This window comes from Hyla sarda, chromosome 3 (assembly GCF_029499605.1).
Source record: "Hyla sarda isolate aHylSar1 chromosome 3, aHylSar1.hap1, whole genome shotgun sequence".
NCBI classification, from domain to species: Eukaryota; Metazoa; Chordata; class Amphibia; order Anura; family Hylidae; genus Hyla; species Hyla sarda.
The window spans coordinates 76530404-76545929 of record NC_079191.1 but is presented as its reverse complement, the minus strand read 5'-3'; the positions used below and the strand labels follow the sequence as shown (position 1 = coordinate 76545929).

The 15526-nt window shown below is 48.7% G+C and overlaps 1 protein-coding gene across 3 annotated transcripts in view; it reads left to right on the top strand.

The window, feature by feature from the left end:
* Positions 1-133: 133 nt before the first annotated feature.
* Positions 134-15526, top strand: part of PPP2R3A (protein phosphatase 2 regulatory subunit B''alpha) — a 204105-nt gene continuing 188712 nt past the window's right edge. The window contains exon 1 of one of the 3 annotated variants that reach the window (XM_056564382.1): positions 134-885. The gene's annotated coding sequence lies outside the window, so the exon portion shown is untranslated. The remainder of the gene's footprint in view (positions 886-15526) is intronic. The other 2 variants (XM_056564385.1, XM_056564379.1) reach the window with 2 other exon arrangements.

Sequence of the window (15526 nt, the reverse complement as noted above, 5' to 3'; positions counted from 1 at the left end):
TCTGTCCTGTGCCCCCACATATAAAACTAATGCCCTCGCCCCCCCCTGTAACCCTGTGTCCCTCACATATAATTCCCGTCTTGTGCCCCTCTCATATAATGCCCACTGTGATGTGCCCCTCACTTATAATGCCCCCCCCTCTCATATAATGCCCCCTGTTCTGTGCCCCTTAGATTAAATGCCCCCTATCCTGTGCCCGAGATGAAATGCCCCCTGTAATGTGCCCCTCAGATAAAATGCCCCCTGTATAATGCCCCCATAGTGCCCCAAACATAGTAAAAAACAACAACAATTATACTCACCTAATCCACGTTCCCACGAGCAGGTCTTTCCCTTGCTTCTGGTTTACAACGTGTGATCCGCGGGGACGGGATCTCCGGCAGTCGTGATGACGTCACATCGTGTCCCTGCGGTTCAGCGCGTGAGTGTAGGGAGGAGTGGGAGCTGACAGCTTCCCCTCCACCATTCTAGTGACTGCCTCTGCGTTCCCAGAGGCAGTACACTGGCTTGCGTTGCTGGGTGACACCAGCGCGGGATTATTTCTCGCTTGATTGTGTCACCCGGTCCGGTCTCCCATAGCAACACTACCGGGTATATGTTGGGTTAATCTCTCCCAGTACCGGTTGCTATCCCGCTGCCGCTGCGTCAACCTGTAGGGAGGAGTGACAGAACGCCCCGCCCCTCACAAGCTCAAGTGCAGGCGAGACGCCACGCCCCCTCTCCGCGCACAAACACACATCCTGCACATGGGGAGGGGGCGTGGACATGAACTTCACACCACGTGACAGCTGCTGGCAGCGGAGCCGGAGAGGCGGGGGAGGCAGTGCTGAGTGGAGATCCCGGGGAGAGGAGTCCGTGCTGCCGCTGCCGGGGATCACAGTACAGGTACCGGCTCTATAGACCGCGCTGCTTCCCCGTACACGGGAGATGTGCTTTGTCTAATGGCTAGGCCTTTTTACTCTATGGAGTGTGTTACCGCTTTGGTAACTTGCAGCTTTGCATCTGTTGGGGAACTACAAGTGCCAGCAGTGTGGCTGGGTATAGGCTGCCGTGCATTTGCATATACAGCGCAGTGCATGTGACCATGACAGAATGCAGCATCTGTCAGTAGTGTCAACCATGGTTGTCTGAGGCTCGGACATAATAGGGTGAGGGGGCAACCTTAGAAAAACTACAACTCCCAGCATGCCCTGACACCCGTAGGCTTTCTTATTGTATGTGTTTTATATAGTCAACTCTATAACCTACATCTGTGGTCTCCAAACTGCAAACCTCCAGCCGGCGCACAACTACAACTCCCAGCATGCCCGGACAGCCAACGGTTGTAGTTTTGTGACAGGTTGGAGATCACTGATCTGTCTATATTAGGGATCGGCCGATTATCGGTTTGGCCGATATTCACGATTTTCTAAGTTATCAGTATCGGCAATTACCTTTCCAATAATGCTGGCGCTTTAAATCAATGTACTGCAGCGGTTTTTGCGGAACCAGAGACCGTCGCCCGCTTCTCTCCCCCTGCCTGTCCTGAGTCCAACCACCGCCGCTTGCCTCCCCCTGTCTATCCTCTGGGCAGAGACAGTCGCTGCTGCCCCATTGCCTCCCCCATCCTCGGTTTTATAATTACCTGTTCTCGGGGTCCGCGCTACTTCTGGCTCTGGCGGCGTCCTGCGCTGTTGCTGCACAATGACGAGTGACGTCCTCAACGTGACGTCACCATCAGTGGCCCGGCACACAGTGACAGCTCATGATGCCGCCGGAGCCAGAAGTAGCGCGGACCCCGGGAACAGGTAATTATAAAACCAGGGAAGGGGGAGGCAATGGGGCAGCGGCGGCGGCCTCTGGCCAGAGGGGAGGCAGGGGGAGGCAATGGGGCAGCGGCGGCGGTCTCTGGCCAGAGGGGAGGCAATGGGGCAGCGGCGGCGGTCTCTGGCCAGAGGGGAGGCAGGGGGAGGCAATGGGGCAGCGGCGGCGGTCTCTGGCCAGAGGGGAGGCAGGGGGAGGCAATGGGGCAGCGGCGGCGGTCTCTGGCCAGAGGGGAGGCAGGGGGAGGCAATGGGGAAGCGGCGGCGGTCTCTGGCCAGAGGGGAGGCAGGGGGAGGCAATGGGGCAGCGGCGGCGGTCTCTGGCCAGAGGGGAGGCAGGGGGAGGCAATGGGGCAGCGGCGGCGGTCTCTGGCCAGAGGGGAGGCAGGGGGAGGCAATGGGGCAGCGGCGGCGGTCTCTGGCCAGAGGGGAGGCAGGGGGAGGCAATGGGGCAGCGGCGGCGGTCTCTGGCCAGAGGGGAGGCAGGGGGAGGCAATGGGGCAGCGGCGGCGGTCTCTGGCCAGAGGGGAGGCAGGGGGGGGCAAGCGGCGGTGGTTGGACTTAAGACCCCAGGACAGGCAGGGGGAGAGAAGCGGGTGGCGGTGACAGTCTCTGGGCAGGGGGAGGCAATCGGGCAGCGGATTAAAATGCACAGAATATCGGGATAAGTTATCGGCTATTGGCCTGAAAGTTGACAGGTTATCGGTATCGGCTCTAAAAAAAAATCTATATTATTATAAAAAGATACCTGTAGGTTATAGAGAGGACTATATAAACACATACAGTAAAAGGTCCTTCAGCAGTCAGGGCATGCTGGGAGTTGTAGTAGATTATGTTTAGTAAAGTGATTTAGATCTCTGATGCTCAACTGGGGGTCTCTCCAGGTGTTGCAAAACTACAACTCCCAACATGCCCACACCCTAGTCCAACCTATTGTATGCATATATTTTCATGTCCCAGTCCTTTGGCTGTCAGGGCATGCTGGGAGCTGTAGTGGATTATACAGATGCTCAACCCATGTCTTTTCAGGTGTTGTAAAACTACAACTCCCAGCATGGCCTGACAGCCATAGTCCATCTTATTGTATGCATGTCCTAGCACGCTGGGAGTTGTAGTTCTTCCAAAAGTTAGGGAACACTTTGGATTGTTTCTGATTTGGTAAAGATTAGTACTGTAGTGGTAGAGGAGGAGCGGTTCCTTTTCAGTAGGGATCGTAGTAGGTGTAAGACCCCCCCTTAGGGCCCCTTTTTTGTCCACATGTATTTCTATGGTGAGCTCCATAACCTGCACATATCTTTTTATTATGATGTAGATTCGTGATCTCCAGCCTATGACTTTCCAGGTGTTGCAAAACTACAACTCCCATCATGCCCTGACAGCTAAGGTTTGGGAAAACCTTTGGGGTTGTAATAGAATAGCATTGCATTAGCTGTCACTTCTGCAGATTTTCGATTGAATTGACGGCTTATTTTTGCGCAGTCTTATATAGGGCTGGGCGGTATGGCCAAATATGTGTATTGCGGTATTTTTGTAACTTATGGCGGTTCCACAGTATATAACGGTATTCCCCCTCCCCCCCAAAAAATTATTAGCCCAACGCTATGCTGTCCCCATCGGGGTACTACTCACGTCACCCCCAAGCGCTGCCCTCCTCGTCCTCCTGTTTTGTTGCGGCCGCCGGCACTGACACTCTATACTGTACACTGTATCCCTATGCCCGGGCTGCAGAGGGTAAACAAAAATAAACTTTAACGCATGTTCCTACGTTGGCCTTAGGCTGGGTTCACACTACGTTTTTCAACTACGGTTCCCGCATACGTTTTCTATCAAGAACCGTATGGCAAAAAAACGGATGGAACAGTACGGAAAAAAGTAAACCGTATGCGTTTTTAAACAGTATACTGTTTTTAAAAGTGCATACAGTTCCGTCAGTTTTTATAAAAAAAAAAAAAAAACATACGTTTTTGAAAATGTTGTCCATTTTTAATGGGAGGGGTCTTGGGTGGGGACTTTTGGAGTCAAATGCGCATGTGCAAAGTAAAAACGTATACGTTTTTCCCGTATGGAACCGTATACATGTGCGTTTCCCATTGACATCCATGTTAAAAAAAACGTATGCGGTTGCAGTACGGTTTTTAAACCGGAGTCAAAACCGTGGTTGACCACAATTTTTAAAAACCGTACTGCAACCGCATACGTTTTTTTTTAACATGGACGTCAATGGGAAACGCACATGTATACGGTTCCATACGGGAAAAACGTATATGTTTTTACTTTGCACATGCGCATTTGAATCCTAAATCCCCACCCAAGACCCCTCCCATTAAAAATGGACCAAATTTTCAAAAACGTATGGGGTTTTTAAAAAAATTAAAACTGACGGAACTGTATGCGCTTTTAAAAACAGTATACTGTTTAAAAACGCATACGGTTTACTTTTTTCCATACTGTTCCATCCTTTTTTTTGCCATACGGTTTTCTTTAGAAAAAACGGATTGAAAACAGTATGGCAAAAACGTAGTGTGAACCCAGCCTTACGCTCTTCCTGGGGACGTGAACGTCGGACAGCCTTCAGCCTATCACCGGTCGCAGCGATGTTCCGCCTCGGCCAGTGATAGGCTGAGCCCACTGTCATGTAAGAAGCCGGCTCCTTACATGACAGTGTGCTCAACCTATCACCGGCTGAGGCGGGATATCGCTGCGGCCGGTGATAGGCTGACAGCTTCCCGACGTTCCATTCCCTAGGAAGCTGGTCTGGACCAACGGGGAAGGTGAGTTAAAGTTTATTTTGTTTACCTTTTGCAGCCCGGGCATAGGGATACAGTATAGAGCAGTGATCTTCAACCTGCGGACCTCCAGATGTTGCAAAACTACAACTCCCAGCATGCCCGGACAGCCAACGGCTGTCCGGGCATGCTGGGAGTTGTAGTTTTGCAACATCTGGAGGTTGAAGACCACTGGTATAGAGTGTCAGCGCCAACGGCCCGAACAAACAGGAGGACGAGGAAGGCAGCGCTTGCGGGTGAGTGACATATGTGAGTAGTACCCCGATGGGGACAGCGCAGCGCTGGGCTAATAATTTATTAATTCCCGAGGGGGAGGGGCCAAACCAGTATTGCGGTATGGGTTAAAATTCTTATCGTGCAGCACAAAAACTTCAGTATGAACCGGTATACCGCCCAGCCCTATTAGCACCCTAGCGACACTGACAGCTGCTGACGCCTCCAGTTCTGTGGCCTCCAAAATGTGGACCTTCTGTTATTGCAAAACTACAAACCTCAGCATGCCTGGACAGCCTAGCCTTAGCATTACCTATGTATGGGTTTATATAGTTAACTCTATAACCTGCAGCAGTGGTCTCCAAACTGTGGCCCTCCAGCTGTTGCCAAACCACAGCTCCTAGCATGCCTGGACAGCCACGTTTTGCGGAGCACTGATATAGATGAGGTTTGGTTGGTAAGATTAGAGTTGTATAATCTGTCACTGTTGCAGATTTTCTATTGAATGGTGGTTTACTTTTCCTTAATCTGCAACAGGTAACACTGACAGCTGGGGACACCTCTAGATCCTTGGTCTCCAAACTGTGGACCTCTGGATGTTGCAAAACTACAACTCCCGGCATGCCAGAACAGCCAGCCAATAGCTGTCTGGACATGCTGGGGGTTGTAGTTTTGCAACAACTGGAGGACCACTGCTTTAGATCTCTGTTCCTGGAGTACATACTGCAGGTTTAGTAAAACCACAACTCCCAGCATGCCCTTACAGCCTTGGTATTTCTTATTGTATGTATTGTGTTAATATAGTCAACTCTATAACCTACAGCGGTGGTCTCTAAACTGCTGACCTGTAGCTGTGGCAAAAACAACAACTCCCAGCGTGTTTTTTTTTGTGATGATATTGACAGGTCAGTGCTCTCAAAGTGTTGTAGTGCATGCTGGGAGTTGTAGTTTTGCAACATCCCTAGGACCGCTGCTTCAGATCTCTGCTCCTGAGGTACATACCGCTGGCTCTCCAGGTTTAGCAGAACTACAACTCCCAGCCCTGATAGCCTTAGGATTTCTTATTGTATGTATTTTGTTTGATATAGTCAACTTTATAACCTACCGTGGTGGTCTCCAAACTGCGGACCTCTAGCTGTTGCGAGAACTACAACTCCCAGCATGCTAGGAGTTGTAGAATTTTTTTCAACAGCTAGAGGTCTGCAGTTTGGAGACCTCTGACCTACAGGTATCTTTGGTGATAACTAGTGTTGGGCGGGAATATTCGCATTTCAAATTTTTATTGCAAATTCGTGAATATTGCGAATATATTCGCTATATATTCAAAATTATGGATATTCACTTTTTCTTCAGAAATACAAAAACTCTTCCGAAATATAAAAAAAGAAAAAAGTATCTCCAGTCTGGAAGTGACTTTCAGTGCTCATTGTATCATTATATAACCTGTATGTGTGACAATCTGGATACGTGGTTGCCAACTAGCTAAGAAGAAGTGACAGCTTTAGCAGAAGTCGTGACTGCCGCCATCTCTGATAAGCCGGATTGGCTTTACCCGTTTCTTTTATTGCGTTAATGCTACCTGCAGGTAAAAGCCACACGTAAGGTGATGTCAAGAAGTGAAGCACTTGGATAGCTCTGCTACATCTACAGATTTTCTACATAATCGTATCATGACGGCGTATTCTTATGCTGCACACATCTCCAGTCTACAGCGCTTTCCGCTTCCAAAAATATCTCCGGCTAAAGCCTCAGAGCCCCCCGCTTAGCATATATAGCAACCACTTCAGTAGCGTTATAGCAGGAGCTCGTCTCTGTGCCCTGCAGAACACTCATAGCGGTGCTGAGTAGCTGGGGGTCATACATACGTGCACTGTAGCCGTAGATCAGTGTTTGCCAAACATTGTGCCTCCAGCTGTTGAAAAACTACAACGCCCAGCATGCCCGGACAGCCTTCGGCTGTCCGGGCATGCTGGGAGTTGTAGTTTTGCGCCAGCTGGAGGCATTCTGTTTGGAAAACACTGACGTAGAGAATAGGAACAGAAAATATGTTTCTGACAGCAGCCAATAAGATGCTAACTGTCCTATTTAGTTTAAATGGGTTCTCCACCATAAGATGATTTTAGTACGTACCTGGCAGACAGTAATGGACATGCTTAGGAAGGATCTGCGCTTGTCTTGGGGATAAATGGCTATGTTGTGAGATTACCATAACACTGTGGCTAGCTTTTAGTGAACTAGTATTGCCTGTTTGCCTGAAATCGTTCAGCAGGCATGCCATGCAAATGCCGAGGGGGGGGTCCCGGGACCCCCGCATGTCGGCGATCGCCAGAGATCGCTTGCGAAATCACGCAAGCGATCTTCGGCGATTCGGGTCACTTGTGACCCAGTGACCTGGAAATAAATGGTGATCGGCAGTGTACAATTCACCGCCAATCACCTGCCGTTGCTGGGGAGCGGTGACAATACTTTCACCGCCCCAGCAAAGCTGCTATTGGCCGGCGATCGTCCGGCCAATAGCAGAGCGGCAGAGGAGGGGTTAACGGCTCCTTCCCGCTGCTGGACCCGCTGTTTTCATTCAGTCAGCGGGTGCAGCAGGGAGAAGAAGCCGTGGATCCCCCCCCTCGGAGCTCTGGAGCCCCCTCAGGAGCCTTAGAATAGGGTAAGATCATTGCAGGGACAGGTAGGAGTTGAATAAGTTATAAAGTGAAATAAAAGTTAAAAAAAAAGTACCCCCGACCCGATATTATAAAAATTTCAAATCTGTGGTTTGGTATTTTTTTTTACTTTTACCGTACGGGATACATAATGTTATATTTTAATAGGTTGTACAATTACGCACAAAGCGATACCAAATATGTTTATTTTTATTATGTTTGCATGTTTTTATATAGGAAAAGGGGGTGATTTGAACTTTTAACATGGAAAGGGTTAATGCAGCGGTCTTCAAACTGTGGCCCTCCAGATGTTGCAAAACTACAACTCCCAGCATGCCCGGACAGCCAACGGCTGTCCTGGCATGCTGGGAATTGTAGTTTTGTAACATCTGGAGGGGCACAGTTTGAAGACCACTGGGTTAATGTGTGTCTTTCAAACTTTTATTAAAACTTTTATTTATTATTATTTTTTTTTTTTGACAGTTTATTAGACTTATGAGGAATCATTAGATTCCTCAGACAGATGAATAGAGTTCTATTGAACTCTATTAATCTGTGTGCTCTGTGATCCATTGATAGAGCCTGGTCCAGCCAGGATCTATCAATGACAGAGCTGGGACAGCTGGAAGCAGAGGTAAGCCCTCCCGCTACCTCAATAGTGGATCGCCCCCCTGCGATCACGCTGCAGGGGGGCGATCCACCCCACTAGCCCACCAGGGAGCGTTCACATCTCCCTTTAGACGCCGCTGTCAGCTTTGACAGCGGCGATCTAAAAGGTTAATAGCCAGCCGCGGCGATCGCCGCATGCTGGCTATTAGCGGCGGCCCCCGGCTACTGTGAACAGCAGCCGGGGGCTTCAGAGTATGGAGTGGGCAGGAATCCCGAGCCCGCTCCATACTCCCCTGTGAACGCCGCATACAGTCTCCCCGTGCAGACGTGCGGGGAGCGAAGGCAGAGGACGCAGGTCTGCACAGGGAGCAATAAGCCACGCCCCCTCATCTCCCCCCCCCCCCCCCCCCCTGCACGTCTGCAGAGCAGGGGAGAGAAGACACATACACAGCTTCTCATCTCCCCTGCTCTGCTTCAGAGGACAAAGGCTGCAGAGTATGGAGCGGGCAGGAGTCGGGAGCCCGCTCCATACAGACTGCAGATCGCCGCCGCACTTGTCAGGTCCGGCCCTGCTTGCCCAAAGCCGGGCTAAGGGCCGGACAAATTCACCTGCCCGGCGCCCAAAACTGCTAGTCCCGGGCGTCGGGCGATAGAAATTCCACATTTCTGTGGAGGGGGCAGTGGCGGCCCCCAGCTGATTTCAGTAGCCGGGGGCCGCTGCTCAGAGCCCCCCAGCCGGTGTGAGGGGATCTCGGGAGCGAGGGCAGAGCCTGAGGTCACTCGTCTGCAGGAGATGATTAAGCCACGCCCCCTCCTCCCCCCTCCCGGAGGATGGAGAGCGCAGCTCTGCATAATACAAGAAGACAGGGGGAGAATGAGGACGTACACAGCCCCTCCCTCCCCCACACACAGCATCTCCCTTCCCCCTGCTCTGTCTACACAGGACCTCATTCATCACAGGGAGGTTTCAAGTATTCACGGTGGAAAATACAGATCGGGGAAAGGACGTGTATGAGGAGACTGCACTGCACGGGCTGGGGATTTCACCTCACACCAGCTCAGGTGAGGAGGCCGAGCATGCAGGCGGCGGGAAGGGTGGTTGTATATGTATGTAATGTATAATTAGGGGGGTGTATGTATGATGTGTGCATATGTATGGTGTATGTGTCATGTGTATATATGATGTCTGTATGGTGTCTGTATGTGTGATGTGTGTATGATTGTCTGTGTGTGTGTGTGTATGTAATGTATGATGTGGGGGGGGGGAATCAGCGGCAGGTGTATGTATGTAATGTATAATATAGGGGGCAGTGGCCGGTGTATGTATGTGTGTGTGTGTGTGTGTGTATGTAATGTATGATGGGGGGGCAGCGGCGGGTGTATGTATGATGTGTCTGTATTATGTATGTAATGTATAATATAGGGGGCAGTGGCCGGTGTATGTATGATATGTGTGTGTGTGTATGTAATGTATGATGGGGGGGCAGCGGCGGGTGTCTGTATGTATGATGTATGTATGTAATGTATAATATAGGGGGCAGTGGCCGGTGTATGTATATGTGTGTGTATGTAATGTATGATGGGGGGGCAGCGGCGGGTGTATGTATGATGTGTCTGTATTATGTATGTAATGTATAATATAGGGGGCAGTGGCCGGTGTATGTATATGTGTGTGTGTGTGTGTGTATGTAATGTATGATGGGGGGGCAGCTGCGGGTGTCTGTATGTATGATGTATGTATGTAATGTATAATATAGAGGGCAGTGGCCGGTGTATGTATGATATGTGTGTGTGTGTGTGTATGTAATGTATGATGGGGGGGGGCAGCGGCGGGTGTCTGTATGTATGATGTATGATGTATGTATGTAATGTATAATATAGGGGGTAGTGGCCGGTGTATGATGTGTGTGTGTGTGTGTGTATGTAATGTATGATGGGGGGGGCAGCGGCGGGTGTATGTATGATGTGTCTGTATGTATGTATGTAATGTATAATATAGGGGTCAGTGGCCCGGTGTATGTATGATGTGTCTGCTGTATGTATGATGTATGTAATGTATAATATAGGGGGCAGTGGCCGGTGTATGTATGATATGTGTATACATGTACCGTATATACTCGAGTATAAGCCGAGTTTTTCAGCACGATTTTTCGTGCTGAAAACACCCCCCTCGGCTTATACTCGAGTGAACTCCCCACCTGCAGTGGTCTTCAACCTGCGGGCCTCCAGAGGTTTCAAAACTACAACTCCCAGCAAGCCCGGGCAGCCATCGGCTGTCCGGGCTTGCTGGGAGTTGTAGTTTTGAAACCTCCGGAGGTCCGCAGGTTGAAGACCACTGCGGCCTTCGACATCATCCAGCCCCCTCTCACCCCCCATTAGTTCTGTACAGTACTCACCTCCGCTCGGCGCTGGTCCGGTGCTGCAGGACTGTCCGGTGAGGAGGTGGTCCGGTGGGATAGTGGTTCCGGGCTGCTATCTTCACCGGGGAGGCCTCTTCTAAGCGCTTCGGGCCCGGCCTCAGAATAGTCACGTTGCCTTGACAACGACGCAGAGGTGCGTTCATTGCCAACATACTTCTGCGTCGTTGTGAAGGCAACGCCTCTATTCCGGGCCGGAAGCGCGGAGAAGAGGCGCCCCCGGTGAAGATAGCAGCCCGGAACCACTATCCCACCGGACCACCTCCTCACCGGACAGCCCTGCAGGACCGGACCAGCGCCGAGCGGAGGTGAGTACTCGGAACTAAAGGGGGTGAGAGGGGGCTGGATGATGTTGAAGGCCGCAGTGGTCTTCATCCTGCGGACCTCAGGAGGTTTCAAAACTACAACTCCCAGCAAGCCCGGACAGCCGATGGCTGACCGGGCTTGCTGGGAGTTGTAGTTTTGAAACCTCTGGAGGTCCGCAGGTTGAAGACCACTGAGGGCGGATGATAAGAGGATGATGAAGGGGGGGGGGTGTGGGATGATGACAAGAGGATGATGAAGGGGGTGTGTGGGATGATGACAAGGGGATGATGAAGGGGGTGGGGATGATGACAAGGGAATGATGAAGGGGGGATGTGTGGGATGATGACAAGGGGATGATGAAGGGGGGATGTGTGGGATGATGAAGGGGGATGTGTGGGATGATGACAAGGGGATGATGACAGGTGATGATGATGAGGGTCTGGATGATGACAGGCGGTGATGATGAAGATGTTAATGACGGGTCTGGATGATGACAGGGGGGGGATGATGTATTTCCCACCCTAGGCTTATACTCGAGTCAATAACTTTTCCTGGGATTTTGGGTTGAAATTAGGAGTCTCGGCTTATACTCGAGTATATACGGTATGTTTTGTTCAGGGGCCGGCTGACAAGTGCTGCCGCCAGTTGTGCTATCTAATATTTATTTTTAGTGGCTACTGACACCCGCGCTAATTTGCACCCCCAGAATCCCACCCCCTTCATACTCACCTACCGACCAAGAGCCCCACGGATGCACGCAAACACTCCCGAACCAAAACTACAACTCCCAGCATGTTGCACCGTAACCTAAACTATAAAGTGTAACATGCTGGGAGTTGTAGTTTTGGTTCGGGTCAGCTGCAGAGCCATAGGCTGTATCAGGGCATGCTGGGAGTTGTAGTTACTAACTGTAATTCCCAGTATTCCTTGACACATTCTATGGCTCTTCAGCTGACACAAACCAAAACTACAACTCCCAGCATGTTACACAATAACCTTAACTGTACTACTATACAGTGCAACATGCTGCAACACCCACACAACCATAGGCTGTATCAGGGCATGCTGGGAGTTGTAGTTATCTAGTAACTAAATGCAACTTCCAGCATTTTCTGACACATAATTAGAGTAAATAAAATGCACCACATAAACTGGAGAAACAGAACCCTCCCTCCCCAGTAACACAGCGATGTTCAGTGTTTTCCAAGCAAAAGACTCCATTTATAAGTCCCTATGAAGACTGAAAAATAGTGATTCAAATATTTTAAGAAGTCTGTATATGTGAATGAGCCCCTTTCCTAATAAGTTCTGATAATAAATGGTTCCGATAAAAACTACAGATCACGGCACATAAGATTGCCCTCATACATCCCTGTATTTGGAAAAATTGGAGTTATAGGGGTTTCCTCGGGTGTAAAAGGAGCTAGCTAGAGCTCTCCCGCCGCTAATAGTCTGGCATGCTGCGATCACCGTGGCCGCTATTAAACCATTAGATCACCGCTGTCTAAGTTGACAGCAGTGTCTAAAGGGATCTTATATCCATCCCTGGTGGTCTAGTGGGGTGAATCGTACTATTTTGGTTGAAATTATTTTATCTATCAGGACAAGTGGATTTTCTTGAGGGACGAGTAGATTGTGTTCTGCTTTAGTCCCTTGTACAAGTAGTTTTTTTTTATTTTTATTTCCACACCCCTGGATAGGGGATAAGTGTATATTGCGCTGCAGTTGTCCTTTAATCCTTCCATTACTTACCAGCTGCTGTATACTCCAGAGGAAGTTGAATAGTTCTTTTCTGTCTGACCACCGTGCTCTCTGCTGACCCCTCAGTGGGAGGCTTCTTACCTTGCTTCCCGCCGTCCGATCGTCACTCTGCTGCTCCATGCCTGAGATCCAGGCTGGAGCAGCAGAGCACTGATCAATGCTATGGCATAGCATTGATCAGTGTCTGCAATCAAGGGATTGCATGTAATAGTGCCCTGTAGTGTAAAAGGTGTTTAAAAAAAAAAAAAAAAAAAAAGTGATTTAACCTCTTCAGTAATAAAAGTTTGAATCGCCCCCGTTTTCCCATTTAAAAAAAAATGTAAATAAAAATAAACGTGTAAATGTCCGAACTATAAAAATATAATGTTAATTAAACTGCACGGTCAATGGCGTACACGTAACAAAAATTCCAGAAATGTGTATTTTTGGTCACTTTGTATACCCCAAATTTTTTTTATAAAAAGCGATCAAAAATTCCCATCAAAACAAAAATTGGTACCGATTAAAAACTTCAGATCACGGCGCAAAAAATTTGCCCTCACACTGTCCTGTATGCGGGAAAAATAAAAAAGTTATAGGGGACAAAAATTGAACAATTTTACACATACTAATTTTGATGCATGTAGTTATAATTTTTTTTTTTTTTTAGTAAATTAAAATACCGTATTTATCGGGGTATACCACGTGCAGGCCTATAACACGCACGCTCATTTTACCAAGGATATTTGGGTAAAAAAAAGTTTTTTTTACCCAAATATCCTTGGAAAAATGAGGGTGCATGTGTATACCCCGATATACTGTTTCTGACCCCGCAGACGCCCCCAGGAAAGGCGGGGGGAGAGAGGCCGACGCTGCCCGCTTCTCTCCCCCTGCCTTTCCTGGGGTCTAGAGCCCTGCTGCCGCCGCTTCTCTCCACCTGGCTATCGGTGCAGCTTTGCCGGCGCCGATAGCCAGGGGGAGAGAAGGGGCAGCGGCACCCATTGCCGGCGCCGATGCCCCGTTGCCTCCCCCATCCCTTGTTGTATAATTACCTGTTGCCGGGGTCAGGTCCGCGCTGCTTCTGGCCTCCGGTGTGGCGTCCCTTGCGTCCTTGCTATGCGCTGCACGGCGCAGCACAATGGCGAGTGACTTCACTCGTCATTGCGTCTCGCAGCGCATAGCAACGATGCAGGGGACGCCACACCGGAGGCCAGAAGCAGCGCGGACCCGAACCCGGCAACAGGTAATTATACAACCGGGGACTGGGGAGGAAATGGGGAGGAAACGGGGCAGCGGCGCTGGCAATGGGTGCCGCTGCCCCTTCTCTCCCCCTGGCTATCTGCCCCATTGCCGGCGCCGCTTCTCTCCCCCTGGCTATCGGCGCTGGCAATGGGGCAGCGGCACCGATAGCCAGGGGGCAGCAGGGCTCTTGACCCCAGGACAGGCAGGGGCAGTGAAGCCGGCAGCAACGGCAGGTCGCTATATAAGTTACCGTAGGTATCCTTGTAACCGTATGGACCTACAGAATAAAGATGTGGATCGGACCTACAGAATAAAGATAGCATCGGAGGCCCTCAAAAGTTATGAAATTGGTTTTTTTTTATTTTTTTATTTTTTTTTCAATTTTGCCCCACAAATATTTTTTTGAGAGACATAATGAGAAAAAAAAAATCCATAAAATCATTGTCTGATTTTTTTAAAGAATTTATTTGCAAATTATGGTGGAAAATAAGTATGTGGTCAATAACAAAAGTTAATCTCAATACTTTGTTATATACCCTTTGCTGGCAAAGCAGTGATGTTTTGGGGCTGTCATTGGGCAACACAGACTTTCAACTCCCTCCAAAGGTTTTCTATGGGGTTGAGATCTGGAGACTGGCAAGGCCACTCCAGGACCTTGAAATGCTTCTTATGTAGCCACTTCTTTGTTGCCCAGGCGGTGTGTTTGGGGATCATTGTTGTGCTGAAGAACCCAGCCACATTTCATCTTCAATGCCCTTGCTGATTTCACTCAAAATCTCAGGATACCTGTCCCCCTTCATTTTTTCTTTTACACGGATCAGTCGTCCTGGTCCCATTGCAGAAAAACAGCCCCAAAAGCATGATGTTTCCACCCCCATACTTCACAGTAGGTATAGGGGGACATTTATCATAGTTGCTTTGGTAAGCAAGTTCTGTAGGCTTTTTTTTTTGCTTTAGTTTTTCTTATGTATGACACATTTATCACACTATTACACGGGGGGTTGATACACTTGGCTTACGTAAGCAAAAACCAAAAAATCTCTTTTGAATACAATTTTTTAGCACACATAAGCAAAAACCAATAAATGACTTCAGAACAACAATTTGCTGTTTTTAAAAAAAATGTGTGATATATATTTGTTTATTACATTTTTTTACCACTTTTTTTTACCCTAAATTTACTTACTCATTATTGTTGTTATTACTCTTTTTTTTTTCTAAAGGAGTTCTTCGGTGGAAAACTTTTCTTTTTTTTTTTTTTTAAATCAACTGGTGCCAGAAAGTTAAACAGATTTGTAAATTACTTCTATTAAAAAATCTCAATCCTTCCAGTACTTATTAGCTGCTGAATACCACAGAGGAAATTCTTTTCTTTTTGGAACGCATAGCTCTCTGTTGACATCGTGACCACAGTTCTCTCTGCTGACATCTCTGTCCATTTAAGAACTGTCCAGACTAGGAGAAACTCCCCATAGAAAACATATGCTGCTCTGGACAGTTCCTAAAATGGACAGAGATGTCAGCAGAGAGCTGTGTTCCAAAAAGAATAGAATTTCCTCTGTAGTATTCAGTAGCTAATTAATACTGGAAGGATTAAGCTTTTTTAATCAAAGTAATTTACAGATCTGTTTAACTTTCTGGCACCAGTTGATAATAATAAAAAGGGGATTCCACCAGAGTACCCCTTTAACTTCTCATTTCAGATCCGTGTATCCTGGGGATTACATTAGATTTGGAGGACTGCAGTGACCAGTGTT